At 39.5% G+C, this 14,133-nt stretch overlaps 1 protein-coding gene across 3 annotated transcripts in view; it reads right to left on the reverse strand.

Annotated features, from left to right (window-relative positions):
- HHAT (hedgehog acyltransferase) overlaps positions 1 to 14,133 on the reverse strand; it is a 338,123-nt gene that overhangs the window by 50,934 nt on the left and 273,056 nt on the right. The gene's annotated exons all lie outside the window — the stretch shown is intronic.

Genomic DNA, 14,133 nt, shown 5'->3' on the forward strand with positions numbered 1-14,133 from the left:
TCCTCTGAGAGGCCACAAGCATGCACAGGGGATGCTGCCAAACAAGACCAGAGAAGAGATAACGACACAGCATAAAAACTGGTAATGAAAGAGAAATAGGGATGAAGCAGGATTGTAATTCAGCACTCTTCACCTCTGAGAATAAGGAGACATTAATCTGGCCGTTTCTGCATTTTCGAGCAGAAGAAGATACTTTCTCAGTGTTACTGACTCAGTTAGCAGTGACTCAGGAGGTGGGGTGAGAGGAAGCAGGGAGATGGGGGAAAAATCCACAATAAGTCAAGAAAATATGAACTGTTGTAACTGACATAAATGTGCCCAAGTAATTCTCTCCAGGTACAGGGGTCACTGATAACACATTTGATTTCTAAGGAACGTGAGGAACTTCTGTTCAAACCCTATCAGTCTTCCCTAACCTTATATCCTGTTAGGGGAGTTCAAAGACCCCACTGATCTTTCCCTTTTTAATGTCGATTACAAAGAGCGCACATTGCTTGGTTAAAGCTCAAAGTGGTTCTCCTTTTGTGGGAAATGATTACAATTATTAAATAATCAACACAGAGATAACCAGAGAGGAAAACACTGTTTGCGTTAGGTTGCTAAGCGGGGCTGTGGTGCCGGGTTACCTGGTACAGGGCGAGGGCCGGGCTACAGGGGGAGGCAAAGCTGGGGGGCAAGAGGCAGAGCAAGGGGACAGATACAGCAGACAGTGAGGGCTGGAGGCACGGGGATCCTCTCTCCAGCACCTGAGACCCTGGTTCCTACTGCTCTTCCTTTGATTCTCTGATTACCCCAGTATCTCTCTCAGCTACATGATTCAATAAATTCCTATTTCTGCTCAGGAAAAACAGAAGTCAGCATAAGAGCAAATACAAAGGAGCCTCTTATCTCAGAGACAGGAGGGAAGATCTAAGATTTGAAATGACCGACTACAAGTCAATCTTTAGAAATAGTTAATTTATTTTTTAAAAATTAACAAGAATGGTAAAGGCACAGGCTGTTGGAATCAATAGGCTAGAAAGACTTAAGGAGAAATCAAGATGCTCATGGGCAGTTCTTGATTATCTGACCCCCACCCCGGGGTGAGTGGGTGGAAGACAAAATAGATGATGATAAAGAAAATCCCCAAACCCAATTTTAACTAAGAGCCCCATCCTCTGAACTGGCAAAATTAGCCTTGCCAACACGCAGCAAACTTGACAGAACACTGTGTCTCTTCATTGTGAACCAGTGGGAAGGCAGAATGATGAGCCAGAAAAAGGAAAAAGAGGACCTGTCTGGATAATCCACAGGAGGGTAATAATTAATAGCAAAGGGGATGGAAGCCTTGGCTGCAACTCGTCTTTCCTCTTTGGGTTCCCTCGTCTCATTGTAGAAGGTGACAGATTTGACATCAGGGATTTCTTTCTATCTTCGGAACCATCTGGCCTTAGTCACTGGTTTACAGGAACTCCAGAGGTAAGCACCACATTCAGGGTTCCCAGGAGAAAAAAAATGCCATCTGGGCAAGGCTGGAAGAGTATATTCCCTTGGCCCAGCCAGCTCCGTCAATAAATATGACACTCTGGGCCCCTAGGGCCACAGGGCCAAAATTCCCACTTTAAACACTTCCTATCTTTTGCACTGTCTCTTCTGAAGTCCTATCGCAATTACTGTCATCACTCCTGTGGTCCTTCACATCTAGGATGCAGGCTGTTCACGTGCAGGGTCAAGCCTCACATGTTAGTCACCCATCCTCATGGCTCAGGTGCTTGAAAGGTTGAGGAATTGTAAACCAAACAGGGAGGAAAAAAAAAAAATAATTGCGCAATGAAGGTCCGTCAGGTATGAAAAGAACTGCCAACTTGATCAGATAAGGCACTGATTAGTAAACAGATTATCATTTTCATTACCATGACTACATGAGGATAAAAAAGAGCCCTGGTCTCGTCAAGGTCTCTTCCCAGAGGACAGATGAGTCTGTGGCCATCCAGTATTCTGGCAGCAAAAAACCCCAGGGGATGTTTGGAAATTTGCTGGACATTTTTGGTTGTCCCAAGGACAACACAATTGGCAGGAGGTAACTGTGGCATTTGATGGGCCCGGGATTATAAACATACTGCAATGTGTGGGATAGAACCGTCCTGCCCAAAATGTCAACAGCGCCCTCTTGAGAAAGGGTCAAAGGTTTTCTTCTACTTTCATTATAGAGCTAACTTCTCTCTCGGCCCATGGGGCGCAGAACCTTCCTTCCTCTCTCACTAGGAGCAATGGCAAAAACATGCCTCTTTCCCCCTGGGGCCCAGAAAAATGCACCCCAGGGCAGGGAAAGCGTTCTTTTATAGTGTCCCAGTGCTAGGCTCCCTCGCTCCCCCCAACCCCCGCCACTACCACCTGGTATCACATTTGAGAGAGGGGGAGCCTCTTGTGTCCCCAGCTATGTTCAGGCAAGACGTAGCAACCTCCTCACCCTCACAGCCCTGAGACCTGGAGAAGAAAGGAAGAATGGGAGGCCAAGCACGTTGGAAAGCACCACTTTGTTCCCCTACAGGGATGACCAGTGCTCTCGCACTGACTTTTAACTCATGTGACAGGTTGGGGCAGTTTCTCTCCATGTTAGTGTCACTATAACCCACTCTTCAGGCCCAAGAGCAGGCACCCTCTAATTCCTCGGGGTGAGCTCGCTGTCTCTGAAAGAAGAAACAAGGGCTGGTGTGTGGAAATGCTACAACTAACAGTTTAGCGACGGCTCTAAACTTCCCTCTAAGACACTAACTCCAAAGGTGAGGCATGTAACCCAAACAAAGGAAACCTGGGGCTGAACTAAACGTCTGTCAGAAGTTTGCAGTTCCTGCTGCGAGGTGTCTGCAAGTGTGTTTATTCATATCTCCATGGCAACCCCTCTATCTTTTCCAGTCAACATCCTGTCCTTGGAAATCACAGGACTGGCCAGACAAACAAGCCAGGGCCTGGGGTGGGGGGTGCGGTCCACGGAATCTGGGTCAGAAGTGATGCTCAGAGTGGCCATGGGGGTGAGAAGCAGGTGGTGTGGTGGGGCTGCAGGTGGCTGTGCTCCGGGGGCCCCGCACTTGTCCACGGAGGGCCCGCACGTGGGGCTGAGACAGGAGGAGGGGATGGGCTGAGCATCTGGGGGAGCATATGGGCCGGAGGAACGGCTGCTGGAGACAGTGACAAAGGCTTGGCAAGTGGGACCTGATGCTTTTTATTTTTAAGTGGGGGAGAAGCTAAAAAAAGAAACCGGGTGGGTTTGAGCAGCTGGACACAGTTCTTCCATATAATCACTGAAGTTTTTCATTCTCTAATAAAAACACTAACGAGAGGGAAAGAGAGGATAAACAAGGACATGGCAACGGGAGAGACTAGTGCAGACCAGGGAGAGCAAACGAGGGGTGGACACCCCACAGGCCATAAAGATGAGACCAAAGACAACAAAAGAAACAATTATAGCTCTTGTGAAAGAGAAGGGTGGTCAGAGTGAAACACTCAGGGTCAGGAGGACCCAAACCCCAAACTCATTCCAGTGTCCCTGTCCCATCTCTGTACCAACCTGCCAGGACACTGCTCCCCTTGCTTCCATTCTCAAGGCACTTGGGTCATTTCCACTTAGAAGTCTGTTTTACCAGTTACCCATCTCTCTCATGTTCCCACCAGCATGGTAAGTTCCTGAAGGACAGCGTGGCCTATTCTTCAATCTGTATCACCCAAGGCCCATGCATACTCTGTGTGCGCTCAGTAATTATCTTACACCTGTTCCTCCCTTTGCCCTACGTAAGTTACGGAATCTCCTGACTTCCTTACTATTCCATCCCCACGCTATATCCAAGCCAAATGAATACATGAAGGCACTCAGAAAGCAACACTTTGTACACGTATGGAGTGTCAAAAAAATCTCTGGCCAATGAAGTTAAAATTTTCAATCTCTGTTTGCTACTGTGATCTAAGCAATGCATGCTCCTAAGAGAGAGTCAGATACCTGCAGTGATGAAGGCAAAGCTGGCTTTGCTTAAACGGAACAGTTACCTGCTCCACAGTTTAGAAGTCCAGTTCAGTTAAAAACAGCAGAGGCTATAACTTAGGATCCAAATCCATGCAGCATATGAAAAGATTTCAGAGAACTCTCAAATAACTAAGCAAACAGCTGTCTCCTGTTACATTTAGAAAGCTTAAGCCATATATTAAGTGCCTGGGGTCTTGCTAAAAGTTCTGGAATGGCCAACAGAACCGTGTCACCCTGTGTTTTTACTTTTCCACTACCATGGACCCACCTCCAGTCTGTACGTCTCTGCTCTGGATTTCGCAGAAGCCTCTTTCTTAACTGGCATGCTCTACTCTAGCCTTCACTCCTCTAGTTCATCAAGCACACTGACTATGACTCTCCATTATGCAAAGTATTTTAGTGGTTTTTCGTTGCTTACAGACTAAAATCCAAACTGGGAAGGCACTTTACAATCAGAGACCATTTCACTTTCCAACCTTAACTCCTACCACTCTTTATCAATGGTATAGCTCTATTCACTGCTCTCCAAACATAACATGCACTTTTACATCTCTGTGCCTTTGTACAAGCTATTTTCTCTACTTAGAATGTGCCCTCCTTATTCCTTCCTTCAAGCTCCAGCCCAATGTCAGCTCAGGAGAGCAATGGCTTTGGACCAGCCCAAATTGGGTTCAGGTTCTGGCTTTCCACCTTTTAACTGTGCTGCCCAGCACAAGCTCAGTATCCCCATCTACCTAGTTCACAGTTGGTATTTGATAACTGTAGGCCACCCTAAACCTGGGAGTGTTGATCACCTATTTTCTGTTTCTATAAGCTATGGGATAGATAGCATCAATCTATATAGGTCTTAGAGAGCTACAATTTTTAATGTAAAAAAATTCACTATGTGAGGAGCTTTACCTATACTGCAAAGTAGGTTAAATTATTCCCATTTTACAAAGGACGAACTAGAGGAGCAAACATTAAGTAACTGGTCCCAGGTTACATACACTGGTAAGTACAGAGCAGGATTCACACAGGTTTCTCTAACTCAATGTCTTCCTACCCCCCACTACATTATACAACTTCACGTCTGTGTAACAGTGATTATCCCCTCCTCTAGACTGGAATATTCAAGGAGTTTATCTCTTCAGTGCCAGATGCAAAGTAGATTTTCAAGAAATGTTTGCTCCACAGATACTTCATGCATGTGTTCCTTTAGCAATGGTTGATAGATACCCACCAAGTGTCAATTTCAGGACCTCAATATTTTCAAGAACAATATAGCTTAGAATGACATTGGACTTTTAAAAAGCAATTGGAATTCACAATTACAGAAGGAGGTTCAGTATATCTCCCTAGAAAATGACACCTAACAGACCAAAAGTAAGAAAGAATACAGAGTTGCTGAATAGAAATGAATAGACCTAGCATCCAAATTGAAAAGGATGAAAAATTACCTCTGTTCACAAATGACATGATCTTATATGTAGAAAGCACTAAAGATTCTATTTAAAAAGTTATAACTAACAAATTCAGCAAAGGTTGCAGTATATGAAATTAACATGCAAAAATCAGTTGTATGTCTATACATTAACAATGAACAATCTGAAAAGGAAATTAATAATTCCATTGACGATAGCATCAAAAAGAATAAAATACTTAGGAATACACTTAACAAAGGAGGCAAAATATTGTACACTGAAAACTACAAAACATTGTAGGTATGACATCCATATCCATGGGCTGGGATACATAATACTGTTCAGATGACTTACCACCCAAAGCTGTCTCTAGCTTCAATTAAATCCCTATCAAAATCCCAAAGATTTTTGTTTGCTGAAACAGAAAAATTCATACTAACGTTAACATGAAATCTCAAGGGACCCCTGAATGGTCAAAACAATCTTGAAAAAGAACAGGAGAGTCAATCAAGATGGTGACATAAGAGGGTCCTGAACTCTACTCCTCCCATGGAGGCACTGAATGGACAGCTATATATGAAGCAATTCCCTATGAATAAATCAATAAAGTATAAGAAAGTATCAAACAGAAATCATAGAGCTGAAGAATACAATAACTGAACTGAAAAATTCAATAGAAGGGTTCAACAGTTCAACAACAAACTAGATCAAGCAGAAGAAGAGCTCAGCAAACTCAAGGGCAGGGCAGTGGACTTCATCCAATCAGAGGAACCAAAAAAAAAAAAAAAAAGAATGAAAATGAGTGAAGATAGCTTAAGGGACTTATAGATGCCATCAAGCAGACCAATGTATTATGGGGGTCCCAGAAGGAAAACAGAGAAAGGGGCAGAGCACTTATTCACAGAAATAATGGCTAAAAGCTTCCCTAACCTGGGGAAGTAAACAAAGATCTATATCTAGCAAGCCCAAACAGTACCAAATAAGATAAATCTAAAGAGACCCACATAAAGACACATTATAATTAAACTGTGAAAAGTTAAAGACAGAGAGGACCTTAAAAGCAGCAAGAGAAAGAAACTTGTTATAAACAAGCGAACTCCCATAAGACTATCAGCATATTTTTCAATAAAAATTTTGTAGGCCAGAAGGAGCAGCATAATATATTCAGATTGCTGAAAGAAAAACACTGCCAACCAAGAATACTCTACCTGGCAAAGCTGTCCTTCTGAACTGAAGGAGAGATAAAGAGTTTTCCCGAACAAAAACAACAAAAAAAGCTGAAGGAATTCATCACCACTAGACCAGCCTTACAAGAAATGTTAAAGGGATTTTTTTCAAGTTGAAAAAAAGGGATGCTAATTAGTAACAGGAAAACATGTGAAAGTATAAAGCCTAATGTTAATGGTGGACACAGTTAAATTCAGAGTACTCTAATGTTGTAATTGTGGTGGGTAGATCACTTATAACTCTAGTATAAAGGTTAAAAGCAAAAAGTTTTAAAGATAACTACAAGTACAATAATTTGTTAATGAATACACAATGTAAAAAACTCCAAAACATAAAATGTGTGGAGTGGAAGTGTAAAAACCTAGAGCTTTTGTATGCATTTGAAGTTAACTTGTTATCAGCATAAAATAGACTGTTATAAGTATAAGATGTTTTATGAAAGCATAATGGCAACCACAAAGCAAAAACCTACAGTAGATATACAAACATAAGGGAATCAAAGCATACCACTACAGAAAATCATCATATCACAAAGGAATAGAGCAAAAGAGGAACCAAAACACAAAGGAATTACAAAACAAACAGAAAATAATTAACAAAATGGCATTAGTAAGTTCATGTCTATCAATAATTACTTTAAGTGTAAATGAACTAAATTATCCAATCAAAAGGCACAGAGTGACTAAATGGATTAAAAAACAAGATCCAGCTATATCATGCCTACAAGACACTCACTTTAGCTTTGAGGACACACACAGTGAAGGGATGGAAAAAGATATTTCATGAAAATGTAAACCAAAGAAGGCTGGGGTAGTTAAACTCTTCAACAAATGGTGCTGAGAAAACAGGATAACCACATGCAAAGCAGTGTATCTGAACCCTCACTTTATACAAAAATTAAGTTGATGAATCAAAAATCTATACAACAGGGACTTCCCTGGCGGTCCAGTGGTTAAGACTCCACGCTTCAAATGCAGGGGGTGCAGGTTCGATCCCTGGTCTGGAAACTAAGATCTCACATGCTGCGTGGTGCGGCCAAAAAAAAAAAAAAAAAAAAAAATCTAAACAACAGAATTGAAACTATAAAACTCTTAGAAGAAAACATAGGAAAAAAATTTCATGATATTGGATTTATCAGTGATTTCCTGGATAGGACACCAAAAGCACAGGCAACAAAAGTAAAAATAGATAAACTGCACTTCACCAAAATTAAAAACTTTTGTGCATCAAAGGACACTATCAACCAAGTGAAAAGGCAACCCAAAGAATGAGAGAAAATATTTAGAATCACATATCAATAAGGGATTAATATCCAAAATATATAAAGAATTCTGACAACAGAAATACAACCCAATTCAAAAATGGGCAAAGGACTTGAATAGATATTTATCCAGAGAAGATATATAAATGGTCAATAAGCACATGAAAAGATTGCTCAATATCACTATTTATTATGGAAATGCAAATAAAACCATAATGAGCCACATGAACCACACCTTTACACCTACTAAAATGGCTATAATCAAAAACAGAAAATAAGTGTTGATGAGGATGTGGAAAAATTGAATCCTTGTGCATTGCTAGTGAGAATGCAAAATGGTGTAGCCATTGTGGAAAACAGTATGGCAGTTCCTCAAAAATTAAAAACAGAATTATCATATAATGCAGCAACCCACTTCTAGGTATATATTCAAAAGAAATGAAAGCAGGGACAGAACAGATATTTGTATACCAATGTTCATAGCAGTATTATTCACAATAGACAAAACATAGAAACAACCCTAATGTCCACTGATGGATAAATGTGTAAGCAAACTATGGTATACATGTAGAATGGAAATACTGCTCAGTCTTAGAAAGAAAGGAAATTCTGACAGACACTGCAACATGGATGAATCATGAAGACGTTAGGCTCAGTTACAATCATGACACAGAAGGGCAAATATTGCACAATACCACTTATATACAGTACCCAGAATAGTCAAACTCATAGAAAAAGAAAGTGAAATAGTGGTTTCCAGGGATTAGGGGCAAGAGGTAACAGGAGTCATTGTTTAGTAGGCACAGAGTTTCAATCTGGGATGATAAAACATTCTGGAGACTGATGGTGGTGACAGTTGCACAACAATGTGAATGTATTTAATGACTCTGAATTTTACACGTGAAAGTGGTTAAACTGGTAAATTTTCTGTTATGTACGTTTTATCACAAGAATTATTAGGCCTTGTCTAATAGACAGATCTGCCGAATAGTGAATACATGCAGTTTTCATATACATGTGGGCCATAATCAAACTGAACGTGTACTAAGCCAGGAAAGGAATATAAGTACATTTTAAAAATTTATCATGAAGTTTATGCTCACCAACAACAAATATTAGCAAAAATTAACACACCGGTAAATTACTTCAAATTTCATTCATTTTAGCTAAAAGTTTTTATTCCAGGAGTAATAAAATGGATAAACTTTGGCAAATGTGATCAATTAAGAAAATAAGGTGAAATAAACAACAAGAGGAAATAATACACAGGATACTTAAAAATCTTTGGAGAGTATACAGCAATATATTTGGAAACCTAGATAAAAGACAATTTATCTAGAAAATTTAAACTACCTAAAACTCTCATAGAAAAAGTAGGAAGACTTAAAAAAAAAAGCATAAACATAGAAGAATTGAAACTGTGGTCAAAGCTCTATGCTCAAAGAAACACTGCCCAGATATTCTTAATGAGCAAGTTCTACCAGATGGTCAAGAAACAGATAATTTCCATCTCATAGGAACTGTTTCAGAGGGTAGAAAACCATGGGAAGCTTCCACTCATTTGAGGATGGCAGCATAACTCTGATACCAAAGTCATAAAAAGCCAAAACAAGAAAAGAAAACCAGAAGTCAATCTTTGTTCCAGAAATTACCTTAAAAATTCTAAATTAAATAGCCGCAAATCAAATACAGGAATGGTTCAAAGAATACTCTCGATCAAGTAAGATTTATCCCAGGAATGGAAGGATGATTCAACATTAGAAACAGTAGAAATCCATGTAACTCATGGGATTAAATAATTAAAGCAGAATAATCATATGATCACTCAATAGATGACAATAAAGTAAGCTTTTTTAAGTTGATAAAGAGGGTATGTCAAAAACCCAGAGAAAATATTCCCACTAGCTTCAAGAAAAAGACATTTTTGGAGCTTCCCTGGCAGTGCAGTGGTTAAGAATCTGCCTGCCAATGCAGGGGACACGGGTTCGAGCCCTGGTCTGGGAGGATCCCGCATGCCGCAGAGCAACTAAGCCCGTGCACCACAACTACTGAGCCTGTGCTCTAGAGCCCCCGAGCCACAACTACTGAGCCCATGAGCCACAACTACTGAAGCCCGTGCACCTAGAGCCGGTGCTCAGTGACGAGAAGCCACAGCAATGAGAAGCCCACGCACAGCAACAAAGAGTAGCCCCCGCTCGCCGCAACGAGAGAAAGCCCGCACGCAGCAACAAAGACCCAACACAGCCAAAAATAAATAACTATTTTTTTTAAAAAACAGTAACTAAAAAAAAGAAAAAGACATTTTTTTCCTGTATCATTCAAAACTGTACCAAAGGACCAAGTATAGTGAAACAATTAAATGCAGTAAGAGTTAAAATTGTTGGCAAAAACAAAACTGTCATTATTTGTAGATGATATGACCATCAATCTAGAAAATTCAAAGGAAACAACCGACAAATCACTAGAGCTAAAAAAAGATTTAAAGTAGATGCAAAATGATCAACTCAAAACAAAAATCAATACCTTTCCTACACAATAGCAATAATTCAAAAAGAAATACACAAGACTTCTAAGAAATGATAAAACTTTATGTAAGAAAAAATAACTATTCAAGGCTGGGAAGACTCAGCATTACAGACATGTCAACTCTACTCAAAGATACAATTCAAAGCAAATCTAATAAATTCCAATATAAATACCAAAGGGAGTTTTGAGAAACTTCACTTTTGAGGAAATCTAAGATTCATACAGAAGAAGCAATGTGCAAAAACAGCCAATGTAACTCCAAAAAAGAACAAAAAGGAGCACAGGACTTTCCTTACTGGGAATCTTAAGACATTCAAAACTCTAATATTTTAAACAGGCCTAATTAAATAGATCAATGCAACAGAAAAGAGAGCCCAAAAATGAACCCGTGTGTATCTGGATATTTACAGTATATTAAATGTGATCTTTCAAATCAGTGAGGGAAAGATTACTGAATAAAACAAATTTAAAATGTAGAAAGCATTCTTGGTGCAGGCCATACAAAAACAGGCAGCAGACCAGATTTGGTCCCTGGGCCATCCTTTGCCAACTCCTGCTCTATTCTATTCTCTGTATTGCCCTAAAGAAACACTTTATGAACAAGGAGGCATGAACAGGCAATGTACTGCAGCTGCATTTGCAAAAGAAAAAAAAAAATGAGAGGCAACCTAAATTTTCAACAGAATAATTTTCAACAACAGAATAAATCAATTATCACATATCCATATTATGTCCAGTTATGCAGATCTACATACTCTAATATAGAAACATCTTCAAAACATAATATGAGGAGGGAAAAAAAGTGAAAACTTAAAAATATTTATACATTTCTAAACCACACACACACATATATGTACATACAAAGTATGAAAGGTATGCAAGGCTACACTGCAATCTGATAACAATGGCTACCTTTCATGGGAGGAAAGTGAACAAGGTGTGTCTGTTTGGGTGATGAGTGCCTTAGAGGAACTTCAGCCTTATCTGTATTTTTTTCAAGATCATATGGTCATAAATGACTTCATAAAGTATAAAGAATAAAAGAATAAAAAAAGGAAATCTAGGAATCTTTCCACTAAATGACCCTAGATCCGGGTCACCTCCCCTGAGTATAGAGAGTCAAGGCACATGGGTGGAAAGATGGAATCCAGACGACCATCACACCCAAGTCGTGGCTGCTCATGGCACTGGGGTCCTCCCTCTCTAAGCAGCACTGAGGTCCATTGGGACTATTAAATAAGCCTAGGATGTCACAGCTATGGCCTCAGCTATATCCTGTTCAAACACAGAAACAACAGCTTAGGGCAAGGCCTGCTTCTAAAGCAAACTTTACATTTAAAAATCTAAAACTGACAAACAGGTAAAGCATTCCAAAATAATTCACCAAATGATGGCACAGAAAACTCTTCTAGTGACATTCAGTTAAACATAGTAGATGAGACATCTCTGCTCCCTTCACAAACCCCATTAAAATGAAAAGTAAACATTTGAAAAGGTATAAATCCACAGACAAGGAATGGAAGAGAAGTGAACAGCAAGTGAGCAAAGTCAAACCATCTTTATAAGATAGAAAGCAGATGAATGAATTAGCAGAGCTGAGATACCTGAATACTACTAGATGCCAAAGAGAAGAAAAGTCACTCATATACCAGGTCCCCAGAAGTCCCAGGCATTAGAGATACCATATACCACAGATGACAACAGTAAACCACGGAGGAAAAAACCAGAGATTGGTTAAAAACCTGGGTAATGAGCATATGGACCACAAGGATAAAGATCCTTCTTTCTCCCCATCCCCACCCCCACCCATGATGAAGTTTTTTTTTCCCATAAATAAACTCCATCAAAGAGATTCTAAAGTCAGGGACAATAAGCACAATGACATTTCAGAATTACCAAAGGTATCCGCATTAAGCTTCTAGAGAGAAAAACAGTACATACAAGGAATCAAGAATTAAATGGCATTTCTCAACAGTAAAGCTAAAAACTAGAAGACAAATAATATCTTGAAAATTTTCAGGAGAAATTACTTTTCAACCTAAAATTCAGTGCTAAGATAATCAATTAAATGTGAGGGTAGAATAAAGAGAGTTCTAGAAATACTAGGTCTCAAAAAAAAATAAAAAGGTATCACCCATGATCCCTTTCTAAGGAAGCTACTAAAGAATGTGCTCCAGCAAATCAAAGGGAAGGGGGGAAAACAAGGAGATCTGGGGCCCAAGACACAGAGATACAGCCTAGGAGAGAGGAAAGGGGACATGTCAGGACAACAGCCACAGAGCAGATGTGACGAGAAATAATCCAGATGGGAAGGGAGGATGGAAGGTCTCCAAGAAATATTCTCCAGGTAAAGAGAACTGACAGATTACCAGAGACACCTGACCACATGGAAAATAAAACACTATTCTCAGGGATTTTCCAATTTTATTAGGGAGTTTGGAAAGAAGTGATGACAGTAAACCAATTAATCAAACAAAATAGGCAAGGCAATTCTTAATCTGAGTTGCGGAAACGGTTGACTAAGAAAGAAAATGCAATTATAGAACATTAACTGGTTTGGCAGGGAGCCACACTTAACATAGTGATGATAATGTAAACATTGAGCTCTGATTTAACAAAAGGGAGAGCTATTATTACATTAGGAGGAGAAGTGGGGAGTACGTCTAAGAGGCTAAAACCTCATGTAGAAATCACTCAATATTTATAATCCATAAGTGAAGAATAATAGAATACACTTTAAAAAGACAGAGGTAAATATCAGAAACAACTAAGAGAATTGCAAGTTGTGGTGGAATGAATTGGGAGATTTTGATTGACATATATACACTAATATAGATAACTAATAACCTGCTGTATAAAAAATAAATAAAATAAAATTCAAAAAAAAATGTTGCTAATGGAGATAAGAACATAAGACTGAGAGGAATGGAGACAGCTCTTCTATTTATTTATCTAAATGAAGCCTTGTGTAATATTTGACTTTTGAACCATGAATCTATTTTTTTTTAAACTTCCTGGGTTTCAGTTTTTCACACTGTAAAATAGGGATAATGATGATACTTACCTATCAAGCTACTATTAAAATCACATGAGATAATGCAGTAAAAGTGCTTTGGGGAACATTCTCAATTCCCTTGGACCAATTTTTCAGAAGAGTTCTTCCACAGACAAGTTGTATGGAGCCACACTGAAAACACAAGTTGTCTAAGAACTGAGGGCTGTTTTGTCGACTCATCGAATGCCAAATCTGCACAAGCAGCAAGGAGATGGGACGTGGATGAGTAATCTAAGTGGCTTGGGTTTATCATGGAAGACTCCTAGTCTGAAATCAAGGAGGCTTGAATAGATCATGAGAAACTGGATTTGACCTCTTTCTATCAAACTAACCATCTGTTCTTAGAAAGATTACTTTTACATTCCTCATCTGTAAAACTGGAGGTAGTACCACTTGCCCTGAAGGGTTGTTGTGATGGGTAAATAATATAACGAACATGAAAGATCTTTGTGCAGCGTCTGGTGCAGTTCCTTCTACAGCACAGGATGGCAGTTACAACAGTCGCACATCCACGTGCTCCTGAGAATGACAATTTTAACCTTCAATTTCTAACATAAACTAAGCATACAGGGTCAACTAAGCAAAACCGGCGGGTAAGTCCACCCTCTTCCCTTTTCTCTCAATAATCTTTGATTAGATAGCAATACTTATTCACTGTAGAAAA

Source organism: Phocoena phocoena, chromosome 1, assembly GCF_963924675.1.
Source record: "Phocoena phocoena chromosome 1, mPhoPho1.1, whole genome shotgun sequence".
NCBI lineage: Eukaryota > Metazoa > Chordata > Mammalia > Artiodactyla > Phocoenidae > Phocoena > Phocoena phocoena.